The 25,033-nt window shown below is 31.2% G+C and overlaps 1 protein-coding gene across 2 annotated transcripts in view; it reads right to left on the bottom strand.

Annotated features, from left to right (window-relative positions):
- LOC148278083 (protein GDAP2 homolog) overlaps positions 1-25,033 on the bottom strand; it is a 202,617-nt gene that overhangs the window by 164,748 nt on the left and 12,836 nt on the right. Inside the window, exon 1 of one of the 2 annotated variants that reach the window (XM_088231899.1) lies at positions 12,023-12,254. The exons of the other annotated variant lie outside the window; for it this stretch is intronic. The gene's annotated coding sequence lies outside the window, so the exon portion shown is untranslated. Of the gene's footprint in view, positions 1-12,022; positions 12,255-25,033 lie in introns of those variants that run through there. 2 annotated transcript variants of the gene reach the window in all.

Below are 25,033 nucleotides of genomic sequence, written 5' to 3'. Positions count from 1 at the left end.
TTTTAGATTTAATATTAATAACTCACGCACAACGGAACTGATTAAGTAATTACCTATAAAAAATTTACAATAAAAATGTATGTTTGTTATAATGCCAACATAAATAAATGTGAAATCAAAGCCTAAACACAATACTGAACAAACTTCAAAACTCAAAAATTATCAAATTTAATGTTACTTCAGTATATTTAAAATTCAAATACTAAATTTTTGTTAGAAATCGAATAAAATACACTGTTCTAAGAATGTCCAAATGCTTGCAGACTGGCTGGATTTCCTCCCTAGGGGGTTATTCATATTTAAATATGTTGCAACAGAGTGGGAAAACATTTTTAAGAAGGGAATATGGGAGTCTAGGCATTTACAGGGCTTATGACCTGTCATTTCTGGTTTAAGTGGCGGCTTTACACACTGTGTAACATTCACCATTCTGCCTATGTTTGAACATCTACATTTCCTCAACTCTTCATCGACCATCTGTTGACTTTTGTGAAGTAAAAGAGCCAAAACCTTTATCATGTGGGTGAGATTCATTCGGCTGAACCAACGCAACGTCTGAAAACAAGTTTCCAATTTTATATACTTCTTCTTTTACCAGATAGTTAATTCAAAACTTTTTTTTCACGATTTTAACGGACAGAACCTATCAACTAATACGTATCTGTCGTGGCCAGATTGTCATTTTAGCTGGTATACATATTGTCTAGCCAAATTACAAAACGTTTCTATATTATAAAACGGCCAACCAACGATTAAACTAATATGCATTTTGGGTGAACCATTACACGCCACATTAAATGGTAAATCTTTTCATTGATTTTGGCTGACCGAACGATATGTCATGATGTTTATTATGTTAATTTGAAAAACAATGGTGGTCGCGGTTTCGGGTAAAAAACGGACATTATCCATACTACTGGGAGAAGAATAATTTAACTTGAAAAAAAAAAAATTAAACAAAACAAGAATATCAAAACAATATTATATTATACAACATTCTAAAACGAAACAATGACAGTCGAGACTAATAAACCAGGGCCTGAAATTATCAAATGAATTACCGGACAAAATTAAAGATTTTGAAAATCCTATCATCAGCAATAGAATATGATATAATTTATGTTCGCCGCACTACTACTCAATAATATATTTTTTTAAAGCATTCAATGTTATTTTTGCATTTTAATTAATATTGTAAATATAAAGCATATTATGATTTATTCTAATTTACTGTACTGTTTTTATTACAATGAATAAAAATGCGTATTTCTCGATGTATTTTTTCCGTAATAGACAATCTATTAAAATAATACTCATCAAATTTCAATTGTCTGTTGCTTTGATTTCCAATCTTCTTTTTTTCGATGGTTAAAACTCTAGGAAATTCAAAGACAATAATTTTTTTACTGTCATGTGTTGGCGAGCTCACATGCTATACTTACCCCCTTATTAAAATAGCATTATATCAACTAACCCAAAAAAAATAATATTGATAATGATCCTTGAGATAAAAATAATTTTATTTAATTTACTTTCATATAATTTTGAATAATCTATCCTTACCTCTGTTTTGTATAAATACATTGAACACCCTATAAAGATACCAGTCTCGAAGACGTCGCGAAAGCGATGAATCCGGTCACTGTACCTTCCAAATTTGTGGATTAAAGTATCACTCGTCTTTTATTTATATAAAATAATAATTAATGTTAGTAAATATTAATTAGTATTTAACCATGCTTCGACTTTTTATGTAAATAATACCTCAACTAAAATTTTAAAAAATTTCCAAAAAATATCAAATCGGCCTTTTATACTTTTATACAGGAAAATTACTTACAAAATGTAAATATAAAACCGATATATTAAACAACTCAAGGGTGTACCAATCACAATGCAATACGTGTCCATCAAGGTATATTGGGAGAACGTTACGTAGATTTAATATTCGCATTAAAGAACACACGAGATGTTAGAATATTAATAATTTTTCAGAGTTTTCCAATCATCTGAAAAATTCAAATCACGATTTCAATAACGATACAGCAGTAAATATTTTACATTCAAACAATAAAAAAAGACTTAAATTAAACAACACGAAGATGGTTCACATTAAAAAAGCGTTAAAAAATAATATTCCGCAAATAAATAATAAATATCTTTTTAATAAAGCCCACTTTTCCAGGCAAAAATGAACCAATTGTGTAAAGTTGAACTTCTTAGCCCCTCCCCTTCTTTAACCTCACCCCCCACACATTCTGTGACATATCGGTAAATATTATTGACCTAATTTTAATGCATGTTCGGACATGGTGGTGTTTGCATTCCCCTTAATCTGCATGTAATGTATGTATTTTTTCGTAAATACTATGTACGAGCATATTACCTACGGTGACGGTAAATATGAAAGTGTATTTTAGTATTGGCATGTTGGTGTAGTAAGTGTCCTGACGAAGATACGGGTACGTTTCAAAACCGGTAGACATAAAAAACCGGTATTTGGTTAAGCATTAATATTTACTAAGATAATTTAATAGAATATGAATTTAAAAAAGGAAAATTATTTGTTAAATGAATGAAATCCGAGAGGGTATATTAATAAGTAAATTTAAAAAAAAAAACGTCGTGATAATTTTCAAAACAACTCCTTGAACTGATAACCATTATGCATATGTTTCACAAAAATATATATTTCACTTAAAGTGATATAAATAATCCTTTGTTACAAATTAGTTTAGATCGGTCAAAACTTTAATGGCCATTACTCAAAACTAGTCATTTCTAGTTATCTCTTTATGGAACTGGGCTGCGATATATATATATATATATATATATACTGAGACGGTATAAACTAATATCGATATTTATGTACGAAAGTTTGTATATTTGTTTGAAAATTCAAAATATGTTTGTCGGTAACCGGTAATTTAACATGTTTATAAAAAAGAAATGTAAACATTCTATTTTTTTTGTAGATAAAATTGAAGATAGATTTTATCTTCCTATCATAATTGAGGCCCTGATACATCGATATATATAGTAACGACTTCCGTTATCCCAGTCTACGAAAAATAATTCCGAGATATTTTTTAATAGAAATTATTGTTTTTGAAATATAATTTAGAAAAAATCTTGAATGTCTATCTGACGGTTTAAAATAAACTCGTTTGAAAATTTAACTGCTCTAATAAAAATTTTATTCATGTTGTTTTGTTAAACAGACATATTTAATTGTATGTTTGTTCCATTTTTTTTATGAATTTTATGAAATTCCGCGCGTAACATATGTATCTTAAGACAATTAAACGTAGTTATGCAGAAAGCACCCAGCTATAGAAAAGTGAAACTGGGAATTAAGCAAATTATTAAAAACAATATAAGAGTTTGTCCAAATATTTGTACGCAAAAGACCGGATTTTACCCCCTCGGGAGTCATTAAGATTAACAAATTACAACAGGGAGGGAAAATACCTTAAAGAAAGTAATATGAAAATTAAGGCATTTACAGGGCTTATGATCTGTCATTGGCTGGTTTAAGTGGCACACTTTCAGGCGTTGCCTGGTATTTGAAATAATTCAGTCAGATGAATCTCTTCACAACAATAAAGGTTTCAGCTCTTTAACTTCACTAAAATCAACAAATGGAAGGATTGGAGAAATACGGATGTTCTGACATAGGCAAAATGGTGAATGTTATTCAGTGTGTAAAGTGACCACTTAAACCAGCCAATGACAGGTCACAAGCCTTGTAAATACCTAGACTTCCATATTCCCTCTTTTAAGGTATGTTCCATCCCTGTTGTAATTTGTTAAAATTAATTAATTAATTAATTATTTCAGCACCTTTATGAAAAGAGTGAATAATCAAATCTACACAACAGTTGGAATGTTTTTGACTTTGACAAATGATAAACAAAGAATACATACGTTTTTTTTACTTTACAAACAAGAATCTAATTATGTAATTGATCATTTTTAAGGTACCGTCAGAATTTTCTAGTACTGTGGGTGTTTTTTGCAAATTGAAAAATACCGTTTTTGTGATCGACACGCTTTTCAGAAGGTGATTATTACAGTTTTTTGTATGAAAGCGGTCTGGCTGTTTTCAGCAAAACAGAGAATTGACCTTAATGCACCCGATAACATCAATATCTAATTTTTTCAAAATTGTGGACTGGCTGCTTTCTGCATAACTACGATCAGTTGACCTTGTTCTTAAGCACAACTAAGATTTACACCATTTTCTTACTTCTAAATACCATTATTAGTGGACCATTATAGATTTAAAGATGAGTAATTATTATTTGCGTCTGCCATTTTTAGATGTGAATGTAAAGAAGACGGAAGGAAAATAAAAATAAACATTTTCGTATTTTTAAGGCCACATCCGTAGGTTCATGTTTTTTTATTCAATGGTAATAAGTTCATTTGAAAAATACCCTTTGTGTAAATTAAACACGGCGGCGCTAATAATTACATACTGATGTCGGCTGGCGACCGTACTTTCGGTCTTTAGGGAAATAACGTTACACGTCATAACAAGACAAATGAACTGCTAATATTTTAATATCCAATGGTAAAACCAAGAATGTATCACATTTTTTTTAGAAACTTTTTTAATAGTGTAATGTTTTTTTTCATGCAACCGTACGCTTGAATACAAGTCTCACTTTACATTTGCAGGCATCAGGAAAAGGCATGGGTTTAAAAAATTGGAATTAAAAACACATTAGAAAAATCGATTGTATTATTATTAATTTTTTTTACTTGTATTAACGAATCAATGGTCCCTACGCATATTATCGAATCTGAATTTTGCGAGGTTTACAGAAGAGCAAAAACAAAACTTGAATTTTTTTTCAAGAAGCTATCAGATACTGTAGGATAGGGAAATATCACGTTTTTTAAAAAAAAATAAAATAATAAAGGTCTATGAAATACAGTCCAGTAAAAAAATATTATAAGTAGCATAAAAAATACTTTTATATTTGTAATTTTGAATTCCCGCTAAAACAATAATTTCATTGGCAACGCCACTAATACGTCACGATTCATGTTTATTTGTTCCCGGAGCCGTGTAAACACGTGATTATAATAATCACGTGTTGTGTCCCGGTCCCGTGTTCTCACGTAGTTTAATAGCAGCGAAAAATTACTAAGAAAATCACTAGATGACAATATGCACTTTTTTAACAGCTGGTAATCCACGTGAAAACACGGGACCAAGACAAAACGCGTGGTTATATAATCACGTGTTTTCACGGCTCCGGGAAACAAAGTGTTTAAATAAACATATAGTTTAGACTTGTTATATTAATATAAATTTAAAATCATCAATATACCGCTCATTTTTAATGCGTGCATCCCCTATCACTGTAAATAACCGACGGAACCTATTTTACAGAAATCTATCAACAAAACAGCGTCTCTGTCTTCCTTGTAATGAGTTCTACCTTTGTGCTCCCTCTTATACATGTTTATTGCCGTATCGGCGTCACATTTATTCTTAGCGTAACAAGGAAAAATATTTTTTGTATTAAAATCCAGGATAATCCTACACATTTTACTTTCCAAATCTGGCGTGAAAATGTCCATCCAAAGATTACAAAACATATAAATTAATCTTTTTAAAAAAAAAAGAGATTTGTGGGTATTAGAACCAAACTTAGAAATCTCCACCAAAAAAGGAAAATTAGTTTTTGATGTAAAATAAACAGTACATAAAAACCTACTGATCCAAATAATAGCATTATTCAAAATCGTTTCTAAATCTTGCAAAATAAGATTTCAATTACATTACTTGACACCCCAAATTAAGCATTCACCATTTAATTTGTGAAGTTTTAATTGTGAATTAGAAATCTCACTACTCTTTATTAAAATATTTTCGCTAATATCTCCTTCAGTAACTCCTTCAATGGAGATTCCTAAGTTCGCTTCTAATACCCTAATATATTTTAAGTCTTGTATCGTATGTAGACTAGTGTGACATTACTGCCACACAAGAGTAAAAAACTCACTCGATTAAATCTAAAAACGTGTGTAGGTAATAAAATCTCTTGGCAAAAGCATATCTCATAGCTAATAAACGAACCGAAAATTTTATACTCGCTGGTGCATAATCTAGTGGAATGGATTCAAAACGCTTCACATTTCATAAAAATACAGGCAGTTGGTTTTAAAATCATAGTAGCCAGTGGCGTGTTATTACTCTGAGGTTTTGAAGCACTTTGACGCAAATTAAAACAAAATTATGCAAGTGCATTTAGTGGGACGGGGGACTGGGAACACATATTTAATTATTTTCATTCAGGCATACACACTAGAGTAGGCCGATGATGTATGAAGCTTTTAAAGTATTTGAAGTCTAAAAAATTGCACTAAGGATCACATTGAACGTAAAAAATATTTAAAAAAAAATTCTATACTACTTTTGGTCCTCAACCGAGGTTTGAAATTTATAACTGTTTAAATATTTTGTTGATCATCTATATTGATAAAATTATTTTTTTGTTAGCGAAGATATAAGTTAATCACATTACAAATTCGAACACATTTTAAAACTACCGAAATGTAAAAAGTTTACACTCTGGACTTTTTCGAAAACGTCAAGCTCTGGTTGAGGGTCAAAAGTAGTAATTATCAAATATTTTGTGGATATTTTTTGCATTCCGAGTAATCCAAAAGGCAACTTTTTAGACCGCTTTCATTTCGAAGTTCTGAAAAAAAAAAATCGGTTCACCCTAATATACACAAACATATAATATTTTTATGCGTTCACATAAGTTTCGTCCGTTTTTTTCCAAATTAAGAGAACAGAAGTACACAAAAAAAAATACAACAAATTAGTCAATAATTCATTGTATCTTGAAACTTCACCGTGGGGTTCAAACCGTCAGAAGGGTTGCAGTGAGTCACGACTTGCTGGAGAGTGTGATTCTATTAAATGCTGCAAATGCTCAAATGCATTTCACCGACAACACTACTGACTAGTCCAACTCGTTAGCGCCCACGTCGCAAACTTCGGGCAATGGGATCACACTCATAACGGTATGATCACAGTAGATAACGAGAGGATAAAAAGCGAGTTTCTGGCGCCTCCAAACCAGAACCAACCAGCTGGGAAGGTCATCCTGACAGAAAAATCTACCAGAGTAGGCAACGGGAAACCACTCTGGTCATCTTTTCCCAGGAATCACTATGGCGAGTACATCCAACAAGCTGTTGTTCTGGCCTCGGAGTAGCGCAGGACCGAGATGCTTTCGTCGGGGGGACCCGATAAGGCACCGCAAGAAGAAAATTTTCACCGTACACTGCGCAAATATCGCTAGCAGCTTTGGCAGTTTTATCCCTTCAATGAAACGCGAACAGAAAGAGGTGTCAAAAATGCTCACTTTCGTCTACTTGGCATTCTATTTTGAAGGCTTGTTATCAAATAAATTAATACATATGTAGGGTCCATAGTCAATGACACACACGTGTTAAATTAGTTCACCTTAAGTAGACTAATGACCGACGATGCAATGTCATCATTTTCTATCGAATCCAATACAACTTATATTTCAATTCTAGCAATATTGCACATAAGGAGGGGTCGTCGCCCTGCAGCACATTCACATTGTCCCTACCATGAAGAAATGAACTACAAACGAATATGCTCTATAAAGAGACCACAGGACGCAGTCAACATCAGTCAGCTCGTTCAATCAGCCCAACAAGATCAGTGCCGTTCACTCAGCTCCAGCATGCAGTTCAAGTGCAGTCTCTTCAACCCATCATCGCCGCTATGCTCGTGCTACACAACCAAGTGCTGTATCTTATTTGCCATGTAATAAATACGCATTAAACATCAACCTCGTGTCTTCTCTCTAAATCTCTAACTGGTGTAGGAACTCCAACCAAACCCTCAACTACTTAATCCTTCACATATAGCGTAAAATCACACAAGTACCTTGTGTAACAGAAAATTTTATTTTGAATGACGAATAACTTTTATTATTTCGTTTTACTTTGGTGTTCATTTTTAAATTAAAAAAAAACGGATACAACGTTTGTCAACACCTATTTATATAAATATATTCGTAAAATCATTTTCCTATCTGCATTAAGTAGTATGTAAAGTACTGCATTGATGCTCCAATCGCAGCTAATCTTGATCATTTAATTTTCTTTGTCCAGGTGGATGGAGAATATAGTTCTGAGTGTGAAATAAAACCAGCAACGTGAGTAAGTGATGGCTACTCTCAGAAGAAAAACATGAAAAAGGAAATCAAGCGCAAAAGCTGAGAAAGTGAGAAGGAAAAAGGAGAGGTAAGGAAAATCTCCGTTGAAATATTAAATAAAACTCCACACGCTTGCTAAGCGTAGACAAGTGTAAGCGTGTGGATCGGGAGTTAGTTATTGACCATAGAGTGGCGGGCGTTATGCGGAGCGGCGCGAGCGAGAATTGCCGCGTGCGGTCACTATGGACACCACACTTGTTGCCGTATGTTTGAGTTCACCGCAACCGCACCGTGCCGAAAAACGCTCGCCACTATGGCCAAGCATTAAGGCTTGCCTTGCAGGCGCTTGCAAGCGCTTGCCGTGGTTTGGGACGATGCGGTGTATGAATTTTGTACACAGATCAAAGGAAGTCTTAGATTAAATGAACCAATGAACGCTCAGGATTTAAGCGTGTGGATGGATGCTGACGTTTGATATGCGTACGCATGGCAAGCTTTTTGCCAAGCGGCTTGTGGCAAGCGTGTGAAAATAGCATTAGGTATACCCATAAATTGATTTGTGGGTCGCACGAAGTCACATTACTTTTTATTTTGTTTATAAATAATGAAATAAGATTATACAAAAGTTAGGTACATTAAATAGCAATACTTTTCCGTGTTTGAATGGTTGTTTTCTTTGTGTTATAAAATATATATGGATGGTAGATATGTAATCGATTTGTGGTTGTAAGTTGTAGGTATTATGAGGGACTGAGTATTTCGCTAGTTCAAAGCAATAGTGAGATATCTCCCAAGGATAAATTCTGAGATAACCGGACTTTAAGGTATTGAAATGGTTATGAATTATGAATTCTATGTTTTCACATTGGTTAACTATCTAACTTTAATACTTTGTTATTTGAAAACATTTATTTATAAATATATATGCATGTGTATCTCGAAATTGGAAATTTCGGGTTTATCTCACTATTGCTTTAGGCTAGCGATATACACCTTCCCACACGAGCACTTTATGCATGGAATGAGGCCATTATGATAAAAAAATCGTAACCCAGTCAATAGAATTATCGGGTCAATCATTCCGAAGTAGCATATGTAAGTATACACAAGTAGTGATTGGTGACAAAATAACATAAACATTAATTCGTCAAATAAAAAAACATAAACAGTACACCAAAAAAGGTAAGACTATTAAAGTTGCAATTTAAATCATTATTGTTAGTTATTTTTTTATTTTTATTTGCACCACAACAGACCATGAGGCCCAATTATAGAGGTGACATACGGCACAGAACACCCAGGTTTGAGTAAAAACACATTTTTTTGTGTTCTCCTTGGGAATCAAACCTGGAACCTTCCGTGTCAGTGAGTCGTCAGCCAGTCGGTCAGTCGTATGAGTCAAACATTTTAACCACTACATCACGGAGGCCACCAAATTGTGTGTAATATATTAAATTCAATGCTTTGTGTTACCCCAGATTAGTTGCAACTGAGAGAGAAAATACCCATCAAAAGGGAATAGAGAAGTCTAGGTATTTAGAGGGCTTATGACCTGTCATTGGCGGGTTTAAGAGGCTACTTTACAGACTGTGTAACATTTACCATTCTACCTATGTTTAAACATTTCCTCAACTCTTCCATCTGCTGACTTTTGTGAAGTAAAAGAGCTGAAATCATGTGGGTGAGAAGATTCATCCGGCTCGGCTGAACTAATTCACCTAATAGGCAACGCCTGAAAACAATTCTATTTTTTTTTTACACTTCTTTAACCCATTAGTTTATACAAAAATATTTTGAGTATGTCCAAATATATGTCGACAAACTGGATCTCCTCTCTAAGGAGTAACATCGATCCAAATTTGTTGCAACTCTATATTCCCTTCTCGAGGATGTTTTTCCTCTCTTTTGCAACGAATTTGGATCAATGTAAATCCCTAAAGAGGAGATCCAGTATATCTACAAACGTTTGGACATACTCAAAACGTTATTGACTTTGTTTTAAGACCACATAATCGAAAGCACTACAATATAGTTTTAGTTTCGAAATTTTCTTTCTTTTAAAAAACATGCACTATCCTGGATTCAAACTAAAGATATGAACTCTATAATTTATTTTGTTGCCCTTTAATAACAAGGAATATTTTTGTGTTTTTTTTAAATATTTTTTATTTCCTATTTTAATTAGGTACTATAAAAAAAATAACATATTATCTTCTACAGAATACTTTATTTTTTCTTTCTTATGTTAAACAAAATTATTATAACTGTCCATTATTTACTTTAGGAGCAAAAATTCTTTAACATTTTCTTGTATACCCACGAACAGGCCATGCCTTTGTGGGATTTTTTTGTTTACTATTTTTCTATTAATATATACTTCATTGATATGTAATTATGCTTTATTTTTTTAATACTCTGTTTTATTATCATGTTTATTGTAAAAAAAAATTTGAACAAAAAAATTTTAAAAAAGCACAGATTTTTCTATTTACAAGACTACATGTGTACTTATGAACTAAACATTAATATACAGAAATTAAAAATCTAAATACTGACAGGTTTTCTAAGAAAAGTGGCTCGGTTGCTCGGATTACAAAGGGGCAATTATTTCTATTTTGAAATCGAGCAATTTCTTAATCTGTCTTCATTGGAGAGACGTAGAACTGTGATGGACCTTATTTGCATTTTCAAAATACTTAATGCTATAAGTGATTTCCCATCTCTGTCGCAATCAATTTCTTTTCATGTTCCCAACCATGTCACCAGAAGTCAAAATATGCTATTCAATAAATCATTTAAGAGTAACTTTTGTTTTTAGGCCCTAATGTCAAGAATGTGTAGATTAGGCAATTTATCATACGACTTGGAATTCTTTGGGATAGATCTTCCGGCTTTTTGTAGATCTCTTCGCGACTAAAACAGTGTGGGATGAAGTTGGATTGTCATGCTTTATTTCGAAGCGTTATGTTATTCGTTTTTATGGATGTATGTATTGTATACCATTATTGTATTGTCCTTGTTTGTCTTTGATACATAGTTTTATGTTCTTTATGTTCAGTTTCTTGAATTTATGTTTCTTCATGTAACTGTTGTAATAGACTCAATATATACCAAATAAATAAATAATATAAGTAATAGTATTTTAAAAATCTAATGGATCAAAATATAAATTTAATTTGATGTTTTATTATTTAAATTATTTTATTGTTAATTTATTTTAATGATTTAATCTAAATAAGTACCCAAAGGGCTTTTACAAATTTGGTTTAACTGAGAAAAAAAAAACAAAGTAATGAATAAACTATAGCATTTAATACGTTTGAATACATATCTATACGGCAGATCCAAAGCACTATTTTTCAAAATCACTTTTTGCTCGATTAGAAAATGTTTTTTTTTCTTTATCTGGTGATATAACACAATAAATATGTGCAAGGCATTTTTAATCTGCATAAACCGTTATCGATATTATTTTTATAAAATTACAGCTATCAGATGCATACTATAAAACTATTTATTAATTGAATTTACCTTTTAGTCATAGTATTCTATACACATTCTTTTAAGGTATATAAATTAAAAAAATGTTTTTTTATTAATTAGAGATAATAAAAACTTCATTCGGTCACGGATATTATTTTTTGATTCTCCTGAAAAAATAATGTCGCTGAGGATTCTATACCTCTGACGTACAGATATACGAATACATAGTAAGAAAACATGTTTATCCCAAAAAACAAAAAAGGAATGTTTTTTTATTAAATGTAATTTTAAAAGTAATGTAAAATGTTCGCTCATACCTTATTTCGCCACTTCAATCCAAATAAAGGTTAACACAAGAATCGAAGAATTATTTTTATGTCTGTTTTTTTGTAAAGAACAATGGAAATGTTTAAATTTGCTAATAGGATGGCGCGTTATATTTATAAGAATTAGATTTGGTCCTTGAACACACCACACGCGATACTACAAAGTACTTCGCACGACAAGAAGCCACACAGTACCAAACGGAGCAATGAAACTGAACCGACTGAGGAACTGAGCTAATTTTCCGTACCCACCTCGTACCAGATACATACATTCAACACACGTTATCAGCATACAGGTAAAATGACGCAACCTGGTAGGAAACCACTCATCAAACATAAGTGTATTAACAATAGTATCATTATTTTGATAAAACTTTTTAAAGATTTAAATAATTATTTAGATACGTACGGTTCAAAGATTTAAAAAAATATGTTAGGGATATAAAAAAAAAAAATCAATTCCTTTGCTTTAGTCGATTTTTATGCGAAAGTTAAAATCTTATTAGTAAAGTACATTACCACGATAACAAAATGTTATTAACTGAGATGTTTTTATGGTTTTGACGTGATTGTTTTTAAGTGCGTGAAAATATCGACAAGTTACACAAGTAATTAATATGACGTCCTTACAGCAAGAAAATTGAATTGAAATAAAATTAAGATAAACTAAAAAATAACCGTGATGAATAAATTTGATTTACATAAAGTAATTTATATTTATAATTGGCCAACGATCGTCGTATTTTTTACACTTACATTTTTAAAATAGATTTTTGTGAGAATTTTTTTATTTTTTATTAATTTATATTTATAACGCAACATAAACATGGTTTATCTAGGCAGAATAAAACATAAAAGTGAAAAAAACATTTTTAAACCCTTCTGTGAAAATTGAAACAGAAAAGGTTTTTTTACTAGTATTATAACTATTGATGTTTTATACATGTACTTTTATTTATTTCTTTATACAGTATTTATTTCTTGAATTGTATATTGCTTATTAGTCAATGTTTTAAATTATTTACAGTAAAAATGTAATCAAATTTTAAAAACTAAAATTACAAACCTATAATAAAAAGAAACAATATTTTTACGAGACGTCATTACGTACGTTGAGTGATTGTTTTTTTTTTGTTTTCTAATCGACTATCAAATAATGCCAAAAATATTTATTTTTTTGTATCATCGCTATGTTTTTTCAAAGTTTTGAAATTACTCCACCTTTACGTCATTAGTTCTTATCGTGTCCTAACATTTAAAAGGAGAACCCCGTACCTCTCAAAATATACTGAACGTTGAAAAAAGTGGCTTCCCGAAAACCGCAAATCTATCACAACACATGTCGACTCTATCAATGATTAGTTGATTAACAAGAACTTGTGTGACATCGTTCAAAGTAGTTTTTTTAAAAATTTTATACATTTTTGAGAAACTTCGCTTTACAATTAAACGCTCTAATTTTTACCGCGTGTAAGAAAACAATTTCCAGTGGCACTAAACTACCTCATAAATATTTCTGACCTGCAATTATATACCCGGTGATGTCGACTAAAGAACACAAATGTATATTAAATGAGATACAGTTGTCGAAATCAATTTAATTCATTTTAATGTGAATTTGGTAAATTACTTAAAACAGTGGTAATGACTTTTAGCAGTGTTGATCGAGACCGGAGCAATGACCTGTTCAAAATATGATCGAAGTAACTTCTTATCATTATTTTTATAAATATAGATAAATAGATAAAGCAATGCAAGGTTTTGATAAACTTCAGATAAACATAATTAAATTTAATGCAGTAATCAATCGAATTACTTCTGAAGGTGAAAGATATATATTTTTTTAAAAGTGTAAGTAAAATCATAAATAACTATTAGTAGGTATGTTTACATTATGTGTTTAAAACAATTTCATGTTTTAACAATTAAAAATAAGTAAATTAATGGTCAAATATTACTTTTATTGAATCGAAAACAATTATTTTAAAAAAAAGTAAGCTATACTATTTACAGTGCTTCTAAGTGAGGATAATTCTTAAATAAATTTTGTATACGATTTTTTTACATAGTATAATAATGGAATGAAAAAAAAACTAAGTCTTTATTGGGTTTTTTTATAAAAAGTAAAACATCTAGGCGTTAGTTTTTTTTATCAAACATCTTAATAAATGTGGTTACGCACATCTCACTGACTTTTTTATGTCTACCGGATTAGACGATAAACAAGTTCTGGGCCATAGAATTATTAATTTTGGTTTACCCATGCATATTTTTTGTCCGTGTTTTTTTTCTTTTGTACTGTGTAAATAAATCACACGGCAGAGAGAGTAAGTTTATTATTATTTTGATATAAAATAAAATATTTGGGTACTTCTTCCTTGCTCATCATAATTGTAGAACTTTGAACAATTTGATTTAATAAAAATAATTGTAAAGGGCCGTTTACATGTGGACAACACAATAGATATGACAATATTGTCTTGTCCCAGCTCCGTGAACAGCCTCGACCATGCAGAACGCTGAGACAATACGAAAATTCGTGAGCGGTGGAAAAATAAATAAACGAAAAAAAATATTTATTTTATGCTAAGATGTACTGGAATTGTTGAACGACTAACTGAAAAAAATAAAAATTCTGCATCCATTTTCGAAGAATTCGAGATTTTTTTTGGGAGTGACACGTTCATGTCAAAAAAATCGCTATTGAAATAAGGTCCTATTTGTAGGTATTCACAAGAGAACAATGCGGCCGTGCATGATGGGAGGGGGGGGGGGTAATCATTGTTATGCGGAGATAGCCTGCCCGTCTATCTCGATTACGATGTCTCGGGACTATTGTATGTCTTACAAATTGCTGTTTACACGTGGACAATGGTCGAGTCCGGGACAAAACCATATTGTATTGTATACGTGTAAACTGCCTTTCATTATAACCACCGCAACATTAGTTTAGGAAGGATTCCCAAAAATAGCAATTTCAGCTTTTTTCCGTGGGGCTATTTAAACCCATTTGTACACGTCAACAAGCCACAGACTCTAAGTACCTCAATAGGTAACATTCAAACTTCCCTAGGAATCTTGATGAATTTTCTGGAAAACACCGTCAAAAGAAATCAAATTTGCATCAATGGTAGTAGCAGTTGTTTGACTGACACCAATTTAGGAAAATGTCAAAAAATATAGGTGAGCACAAAGAAGTGCTTATAAGTTTTTTATTTTGGTATTTTAAATGTAAGCAAAAAGACAAACGCTTATATTACTATGTTTATTTAGACAATTGAAAAATAATGTCAAGGTAAATTTAGGTATTTTTAATTTGTTGTAATAACTACGTTACTTGTGTGGGGTCCCACAGGGTCATTAATTGGGAACTGTTTTAAATAAACAAAAACGTGTTCAACATTTCATTTTGGGTAAAATGAAATGTATGAAATTACAAAAAAACTGTTTTGGGTAGAATAAAATGTAACAACCTACAAAATGAACTCAAAACATAATTTATTTTAAACTGAGAGTATCATTTTAAAAGGACAGTATTCAAATAAACTTGTAAGAAATAAGATATATAATTTGAGTATTTATAAAGCAAGGCTTCTGTTTTTTTATCGTGAGCAGTTTTCATCACGTACGTATCTATAAATTTAAACAACGTTTTGACTAAGATCATTCTCTTTTCAAAAGTAATTGTGCATGGGGTACTGCATTGTTACACCGTTCACAGCATATCTCGATTTTTTTTTACAAAATGCAAGGGATCTATGTTTCGGGTACCGGGTGTTCAGGGGCTATGAAATATTTACCAGATAGTCGGAAATTGAATCCGAGACAAGGATTCCGTTAGTAAAAAGCGGTAACCAATACATCACGAGATATACCACTTATAAAACAATGGATAAAATCGAAGAAAATTATACTTTGTCGTGTCGATTTAGTGGTGTTTTGACCCAACAGAAAAAATATATAATCTCTTTGTAACAAACGTTTTTGCAAAGTTTTCTTTTGAAGTTCAAAGAGTAAAATGCAGCGTATTTCGATCATCAGTCACGCAAAAGCAAGGTGATCAGTCTTACAGTCCAGGTGCCAAACTAGGAAAAGTAAAATATTACAGAGTAAAACCACCTTGTAAACAAATATTTCAATGTATTAAGTATGTCCGAATGCTTGCAGACAGGCTGGATTTCCTCCCTAGGGATTTATTCATATTCAAATTTGTTGCAACAGAGAGGAAAAACATTTTTGAAAGGGTACCTCATAACGGTCCTCCTAGGAATCAAACCCAGTATCTCAAGCATCGTAGGTGACATGCCAACCACTGCCCTACGAGGCGAAGGTTTTTCCACTCGACTTCCTTTTTCAGGATTTTTACCTAAGAGTAGCAACCGAGTCGAAAACGCTCATCCATGGTTATGGTTTCATTTCACAAAAAGAACGGTATTTTTTATCAGCCTGTACACAAAGCTTTAAGAGGAAAAGCGGTCTGACTTTTCTTCACACAAAAGTATTACTGTATTTTCTCACTGGATTATGGGACTAGAATGATGATTTTTTTTACGTAATATAGATTTTTACCATTGACGTGTCTCTACTGTTTTGTTTTTTTGATTGGGTGTTTTTTATGTGAGCTAGGACTATACAAAACTCCATAAAAGTACCCAGTTTTATCAGCCGTCTTTGGATCTACAATATTCAAACATGTATATTGTACATCCATTTCCATTACTCGACATAGCACAGCATTTTTTAGTTATTCTTTTTCCGTCCAAGACTTGAGAATGAGCTCTTCATATAAAAAATGCACCTTTTCTAGCCACTTGAAACGCCTAAAACATTACTGTATATCCCCAGAATCCTGAACTCCCCGAGTTTTACTGCTTTTTTCACATTTTTCTTAAGTATGTATTTTTATTCCTTTTTTTCTTTCCTTGGTTCTTTTTTCTCTTTCCTTCCAAATACACTATCTGATCCCACATTCTTCATCATTTAACATGTATAACATAGTGTACTTTTTTATTTTATTAAAGTAAATATGTGCAAGCCTTTTCTCCCAATTAAAAAACTGCTGTTATTTAAAATTAATAAGGTTTTTTTTTAATTTTTTGTATGTACCTATCTTTTGGTATATATTTATGTTATTTTAGTACAAAATTTTTACCAATCTCTTTTTTTGACCAATCTATTTTTTTGTTGGCTTGAAGATATTGCTTTTAGCAAAAAGTTTGCCAAAGTACTTATTCTTTGTACTTAAAGTTTTAAATAAATAAATAAATAATTTTCAAAAATAAATTGAAAAACACATAAAATTCCATTCTGATACTTTTTCTAAAAAACAAAACGTAATTGGTCAAGTTTTAAAGTGCGAAAAACTGGGCAACAAAAATTCGATTTTGACAATATTGTAGAAACATCTGCAAGAGAGTGGCAGAAAAATTATGATCAAATACTTTTTCATCAAATTTCTCAGCCAACGCATTTCCTCTTAATGTTTTTGTTAATTAGTCAACTTAAAAGTAATTTTCCTTAAAGCGGTCATATTGTAGGTCAATTTTTTATACCACTAAGACGATGATATGAGCCAGTATAAAATATTTGCATCATAAATAGAGGAATGATGTATAATATTTCATGAATGGGATTTTCGTTTCATTTCCTCACAGCGCCCATTCATATATTGCAAAGTCCTTCACCCTAAGGGAGCCAGGTCGGTGATGACGCAGATTGTGCCGTTCTGCGCATGCGTGAGGTTACTGACACTACTCTGGTGCATTCCCATTCTGCTCCCGGGTAGCAACTGGGACCCCGTGACGTCACGACCAAGTCACGTGGTGCCTTTCCCGTGACGTCAGAGCCCCCTCCCCCCCGGTTGGCCTACTGACCTAGGCTTAATAGGAGCTAAAGTTATATTTGAATACAATTCGGTCCAAAATAGACTCGCTGGATGAATCGAGCTGCATTCTGGAGATAAATTTGATTGTTAAGGGTGAGCCACAGTGAACCTATTGTTCCTTACATAATATCATCCACTCGACAGAAAAGGGTTGAAATATTTTCGGCGCGGAATAATTAAACCTTATTAATGGAGCAGTGCACAAACACAAAATAATTTAACGAAAAAATTCGTATAATTAATACAGCATTTTAATTACACAGTAAATACAAATTTATTTATAAAATGGCGAGTTTTATAGTGTAATATTTCATGACACCTTAGCGGAAACGCAGTCTCACTTTCTTTATATAAACGCACTCTTGTATTTGCTCCCTCGATTATGGCACTAGATAAATGGTTTGTTAACTTAGTATAAATATTTACCATTGGCGTGTCTCTATAGTTTTGTTTTTTGATAAATAGTTTCTTATGGGAGTTAGGACCATCCAAATGCCCTTAAAAGCGCCCCGTTTTATTTGCCGTTTTCAGACGTACGGTATTCAAATATATGATAAATAATTAAGAAAAACGGAAAAAGTACCGACACCGAAAATTTCAGTTAATACTCTTTCTCAAAAAAAACAACTAAAACTGTGAGGTTTTGAGGTGCGGAAAGCGGGACGGCGAAACGTCGACATTGTAGATTTAAGTAAGTCAGACGTGCAGTTGTCATTTTTCCCCAATATCAAGGAGGCGTTTCTAATCAAAATTGTTTGGCATCGTATATCCGCGTAAGCGTAATATTGATTACGTTACCTGCAAGATACGTAGAATTTGAATTACTAATGCACTATCAGGTGCGGTCATCAGTACTGGTTATCCGTACCGACTATCCGTACCGGTTATCCGTACCGGTTATCCGTACCGGTTATCCGTTCCGGTTATCCGTACTGGTTATCCGTACCGGTTATCTGTACCGGTTATCCGTACCGGTTATCCATACCGGTTATCCGTACTGGTTATCCGTACCAGTTATCCGTACCGGTTATTTGTACCGGTTATCCATTATAATCGTAGCCTTTGGCTACGATCGTTATTATGATATTTTAAGAATACAGTTTGACTACGTATTCGTAAGATTAGCAAAGTTATTTTGTAAAATTATTTCTGCTTCGTCATTGTGTAAATTATTTGTAAATTCCTATTAATACCCTTTAGTGTGTATAGGCAGGTTTATGGATACAATACTTGGTACACGTATTATTTATAAATTGGTGTGTTATTGTACTAGAAATTCATTTCCAGTAATGTAATACGTAATTTTTTATCAGATATGAACGGTACAGGATACAAAAGATGGAAGTCAATTGTTGTTCAGATGTTATAAATTTCTGTTTCATAAAATTTGACATGAAGGCTCTACTTTCCAAGATAACTGAACAATAAAAAAATGCATTCATGATGGATGTCAGTTAAATACTGGAATTAAAGCGATAATTTAAGAAAACCATTTAAAATCATATTAAACAGTATGTGCTATTAAAATTGTGAAGGTTCTTTTATATTTACAAGTGCATTTCAATGCCCAAGAGATTTTAAAACTTAAAGAAGTTATATCTTAAAACTTCATGTTTTCACATTCATCCTTAATATGTACCCTTTATATGTTGAATGTATAATAAACTGGCGAGCTTATGCCAGTAAAGCAACATCCTCCATACTGAAATTTAATTCAGTCATAAAAAATACAGTTTTACCTATATATAGGAAGTTGATTTTAGATTTCAATTCCTGTAAAAAAGTAAATGCGAATGTCAATTCCACCTAACCAAGGCATCTTACCGAAGTTCAATGAAAAAAACTTGAAAGCTTTGAAAATATATGCTCGAGGTGAATACTTGGTTTTAGATGGTTTGACTTCGTGGAAAAAGAGTAGATTCGAAGAAAAATGCAACAGCCTTTGATATGTGAAAATGAGAACACGCGGCGCTGGAAATGGCCGGGTCACGTACCAAAAATGCTGCCTGATGAGATACACTCTGTCATTATTTTCTCCGTGGGTATTTTGTGGCTTTAAAAAGAGGAAATGTGGAAATCATCTATGGTGTATTTTTAAATAATACCTAGTTTAACCTGTGAACATGCAATAGCCACTTAATAAATAATAACGAGAATATTTTTTTTCTCATTAGGGTATAAATCTAAACCTTGAAGAAGAAAAGTATTTTTGAATAAAATGTTTTAGTAAATACTGAAAATATAACTAAAATTCATATTTTAAAAAGCGAAAAATATAGTTTTTTTATATTTGTGCACGAAAGGAAAGAGTAAAAGGAAAAGGATGAGGTAGATATAACTGGAAAACGCTTAAAAAGAAAAGGTAGTAACCCTTCATACGTTTCTTAAAGGCACATAATAAAGATATATTTAAACAAATGACTTTTCAGTTTCCTTACAATCAATTATTGATTTACCAGAAATTTATTTTTAGGTTGAATGAATATTTTGCTTCCTATTAATGAGTTAAAATTATGCTAAAAATAAAAAAACAATTAATTACGCATAATAGATAAACGAGTTGTATTTATTTGTAGAATTGTTTATATTTCTTTATTGATCTTCATTTTATCTTTTTATTTTATAAATTTATTGCATAAAAATAAGTATACATATTTAATAACAGAGAATATATATAAAACTAATGAATAGAAAATGAAAACGTAGTGTTCTCTGTTTATGATAGTCTTCATCTAACATGGCTCAGCCAGTTCTAAGATGGAGATTTTTTATCTTTAAGAGCATAAGTAGTTTTATACTAATATATAAAAAAACAAAAAAAAAAACTAAAACCACTTAATTATAAATGCCAAGCTAATGCTAATGTGAGAAATTTAAAATCGTCATTAAACAAATATAAAATATATTTATATGTGCCTAAAATACATGTTATTTAATCATAAATAATTAAATAAAATATATAATAAAAAACAAGTATAAAGTAATAAAATATATCAAAATATAAATAACATGTGTACTAATTATGTAAAATATTACTTACTTACTTACTTATGTATGTATTTAAACAAGTGAAAGTCACAAGGTCGCAATAAGTACAAGAATAAAATTATAAATTATTTTTGCATTTTAAAATTGATTGATTATATAAATAAAGATGTGTATTCCCAACAAATAAAATGCCTACCGCCTAAATATATTGAAAACGTAAAATTACTAACAATGTTTTAAGTACTACTTGCGTAAAAGGAAAATAATAGAAGTTGGAATTAACAGTCTTAATGACCTGATGTAAAAACAGGAATAGGAAATGAGAAAAGGAGGTTTTAGGAGAGGAGTAAATAAACGACAGGAAATAGTTAGGGCAGAAAGGAATGAGGTTGGCATGACTGAAAAATGGTTAAAGTTCTAAAGAAAAGTAGTGACATTTCAAACGTGATGGTGCATCTTTTATCTATATTTCGTGATAATTCGTTCCATAATCTTGCAGTCCGGACAGTGAACGAGGCGACACATATAGTTTATATTATTTTCTATTTTATTTAATATTTTTGCATCGTGCTGTTTGCAATCCTATTTGTTTAAGTACAGAAATAATCGTAGTATTTGTATGAAAAAGATAAGCAAATGTGTCGCATTTGAAGTAAATACTGTTTATTTGCTGTTGCAGGATTGTTTAATGCACCGGCATACAAGACCATAAATATAATTGAATGTAGATTTAATTTGAGATGATAAGCTCCTCGCATTGTTTGTTTATTTATTTGTTTATGAGCACCAAAAATTTTATCTTTTTTTTTGTTTTTTTATAATATACATAAGAGATGAACAGAGTATTAAAAAAATATAGAGTAAAAATAAAAACAAAAAAATCCTACAAAGGCATGGCCTGTTCGTGGGTATACAAGTAATGTTTATGAATTTTCGCTCATATAATAAATAGACAGGTTTAATATTTTTTAGTAATATAACAAAGAGAAAAGATTTTTTTTTATTTTGTAGTAATTAAAAGAGGAAATAAAAAATACGAAAATAAAACATAAGAAATATTCCTTATAATTAAAGGGCAACAAAATACATCATAGAAAAAAAGAGTTAATATCTTTGGTTTGAATCCAGGATAATGCGTGTTTTTTAAAAGAAAGAAAATTTGGGATCAATGAAATGTTATCAGTAAAAATAAATTCAAAAAATTTAGGCCTATAAAATATGCATGTCTCTGTGCGAGCCTCGTTTTGCAATGTGGTATTTTTAACACACGATACCTTCTTTGACTTGATCTATTTGAATTACTTGTAAATATATTTTGGTTCTTAAACATATATTTAAAACATTGAAAAAAAAAATTTCTTTTATCTAAAAGTTTAGCCCCTTGAAACAATTGGAAAGAGAGGAAAGTGCGAATTTTGTGAAGCATTATTTTCAATGTAAATTTTTGAACAGTTTCTAATGGTTTAATATGGTTGTTGTAAGTTCCCCCCATCCAATTATTCCATAGGAATGCGATGACTGTACAAGTGCCTTATATAACATTTTAATCGTATTTAGCTGGGCGTAAATACTCAGTCGTTTGAACACATATGTTAAATATCTCAGTTTATTAACAATTATTTCAAGATGGTTGCTACATTTAAGTTGACAGTCAATGATTACTACCAGGTATTTTATGCGCTTTTCAGACTTCATATTTTCGCAGTTATCATATAATAATATTTATTATTATTACAATATTTATTATGAAACATTACATTCAGAAAAGAATACAAATACTTACATTGAACACAAATATTAAAAAAAATAAAACATAGAACGGACTGAGCCATGTAAGATGGAGACTATCCTAACCAGAGGACGCTCCGCATTCTTCACTATTTTTATTCCCCGGTATTAAATTTGTATATTTATGTTTATGCAATAAATAAATAAACATATACACATATATAAATATATATATATATGTATTAATATATGACAAAAATTATAAAATTACATAACGGCCTCGTGATGCAGTGGTTAGCGGGTTTGCCTACCATGCAAGGGTCGCAAGTTCGATTACCGACATGGTTGACATGAAATATTTATTAGAAAAAGTGCTTTTACAACAATATTCAATTCAATATTCCGACTCGTAGATTGAGAAACAATGAAGTACTGTTCATCAGTCAGCATAGAACAAACTATGGCCTTAATTCTCCAATGACCGTCTTTGTCGTATTGTTAACTCAAGACAAGATCTGGACTTTTTTGGTTTAAGTTTACAACGATTTAAACGAGCACTAAACAAATAGTCCAGATCTTGTCTCGATGTCCCTTATGTTTGACAATGCTTCTTTTCTTTTTTTTTTTAATGTTTTAAACTATTCTTTTATTTCAATATTTAAACATTATAAATTGTATACATGGACAGTGTCCGTTAATTAATAAATGAATAAATAAATAATATTTTCATAGTCCCCGAACTGGTGCCTGAAGCGTAAGACTGATCATCTTACCTTCATGAAACAAAAACGATGAAGATACACGGCTATTGGTGTACCAATGCAGTGCCGTTTAATATTTTGCGTAAATACTCGAGAAGAGTTATTTATTTATTTTTTTGTCAGACTATAAAACTAATCAAAAAGATAAATATTTTCGTATTATCATAGCTATGATTTTTTTGTGTTTTGTAATTTTAAAATTTCTTTTGTAAAATCATAACCGAAATTTTGAAATTACACCGCCCGCGACGTCACAACTTTACTCTGAGAGTGATCAAAACACACACCTGAACAATAAAACATAACTGACAAGAAGCAAACAAAACATGGAATAAACTGACATTTATTGTGCGAACCGCTGACTTGCAGGCATTCTACGACATCGTTTGATATGATTAGATTACTTTGTAGGAAAGAAGAACTGTTTTTTTTTGTTTGAAATATTTTTAATTTAAACCCCGTACAACAATTGTAATTTGTACCCGCTTCATGCCGAAAAACATACCTTACCCGAAAACCGGAAATGTGTTTCCGGTTGCCACAGCGATATAAAAACGCTATAATAATTTATTGGCAATTTCAAAACACGTGACCACCTAAGACTGTGACGTTGCAAATTAGTTTTTTTTTTATATTTCGTACATTTTAGAGAAATTTTGCTGTACAAACAAACACATAAATTTTTACCACGTGTTAGAAAACATTTTTTAGGTTCAATTTTCTGAAATCAAGATTTTTGTAGTTATGGCCGGAAAAAAGCAACCACATCGCAAAAAGCACACGTGCAAACTGACCAATATATTAAAGATAATTAAACTGGGAAGCAATAAATGAGAGGGTTCAGTGGTTTTCTCTGATTTTTTTTATCGTTAATAGGCTATTAAACTAACTCAAAAAAAATTTCTTCAATTTTTATATGTGGTATTATCAGCGCTACGAATTTTTAAGGATTCGTATTTCTCAAATTACTCCGCGTGTGAAGTTAAAGGATCTCTTCCGCTTATCAGTTCTGCCTATTATTCCATTCACGGCAAGCAAACCGGAAATCAGTGACGTCGCTTGAGGTAGTTAGTTTTAATTAAAATGTTTTTATTATATTTTTCGTATTTATAAATATTATATTTGCATAGTCAGAACAGAGCCTAAACAAACTCAGAAATGTTTTAATATTAACGTACGTATGGTAATTGCACGATTTTATTTTCATTTATTTATTATGGTTCACAAACAATAAACAATACATATGAGATTGGTATAATTATCACAATTTGTTATGCTTACACATTGTTCATCAATTATACGTGAACACAGCATGCACAAAGTTTTTTTTTTAGGTTATTTTATTTTTTAAATTGACTAGCTTGATTAAATTATATTAATACTATGAAAGTTATTACAAGAAATTATATTAACATGTTATTTCCAATTATTTTACCTGACTTACATAACTATAACTGTAAAACTACATATTCCAGCTGCTTTATTTAATTATAATCAATTGTTATCTTCGGAAAATCTTTTAAAACTCTCCGATAGAAAAATCCTAACTGACCTAATATTACTTTATAAAGTGATCAATTCATTCATTGACTGTCCAGATTTGCTGAAGTTGATGTGTTTCCGTGTACCTGGTCGACATAC

This window comes from Micrasema longulum, unplaced genomic scaffold (genome assembly GCF_059751315.1).
Source record: "Micrasema longulum isolate JH-2025_06_02 unplaced genomic scaffold, ASM5975131v1 h1tg000930l, whole genome shotgun sequence".
Lineage (NCBI taxonomy): Eukaryota > Metazoa > Arthropoda > Insecta > Trichoptera > Brachycentridae > Micrasema > Micrasema longulum.
The sequence above is the reverse complement of the archived record's forward strand: the minus strand, read 5'-3'. Positions and strand labels throughout refer to the sequence as shown.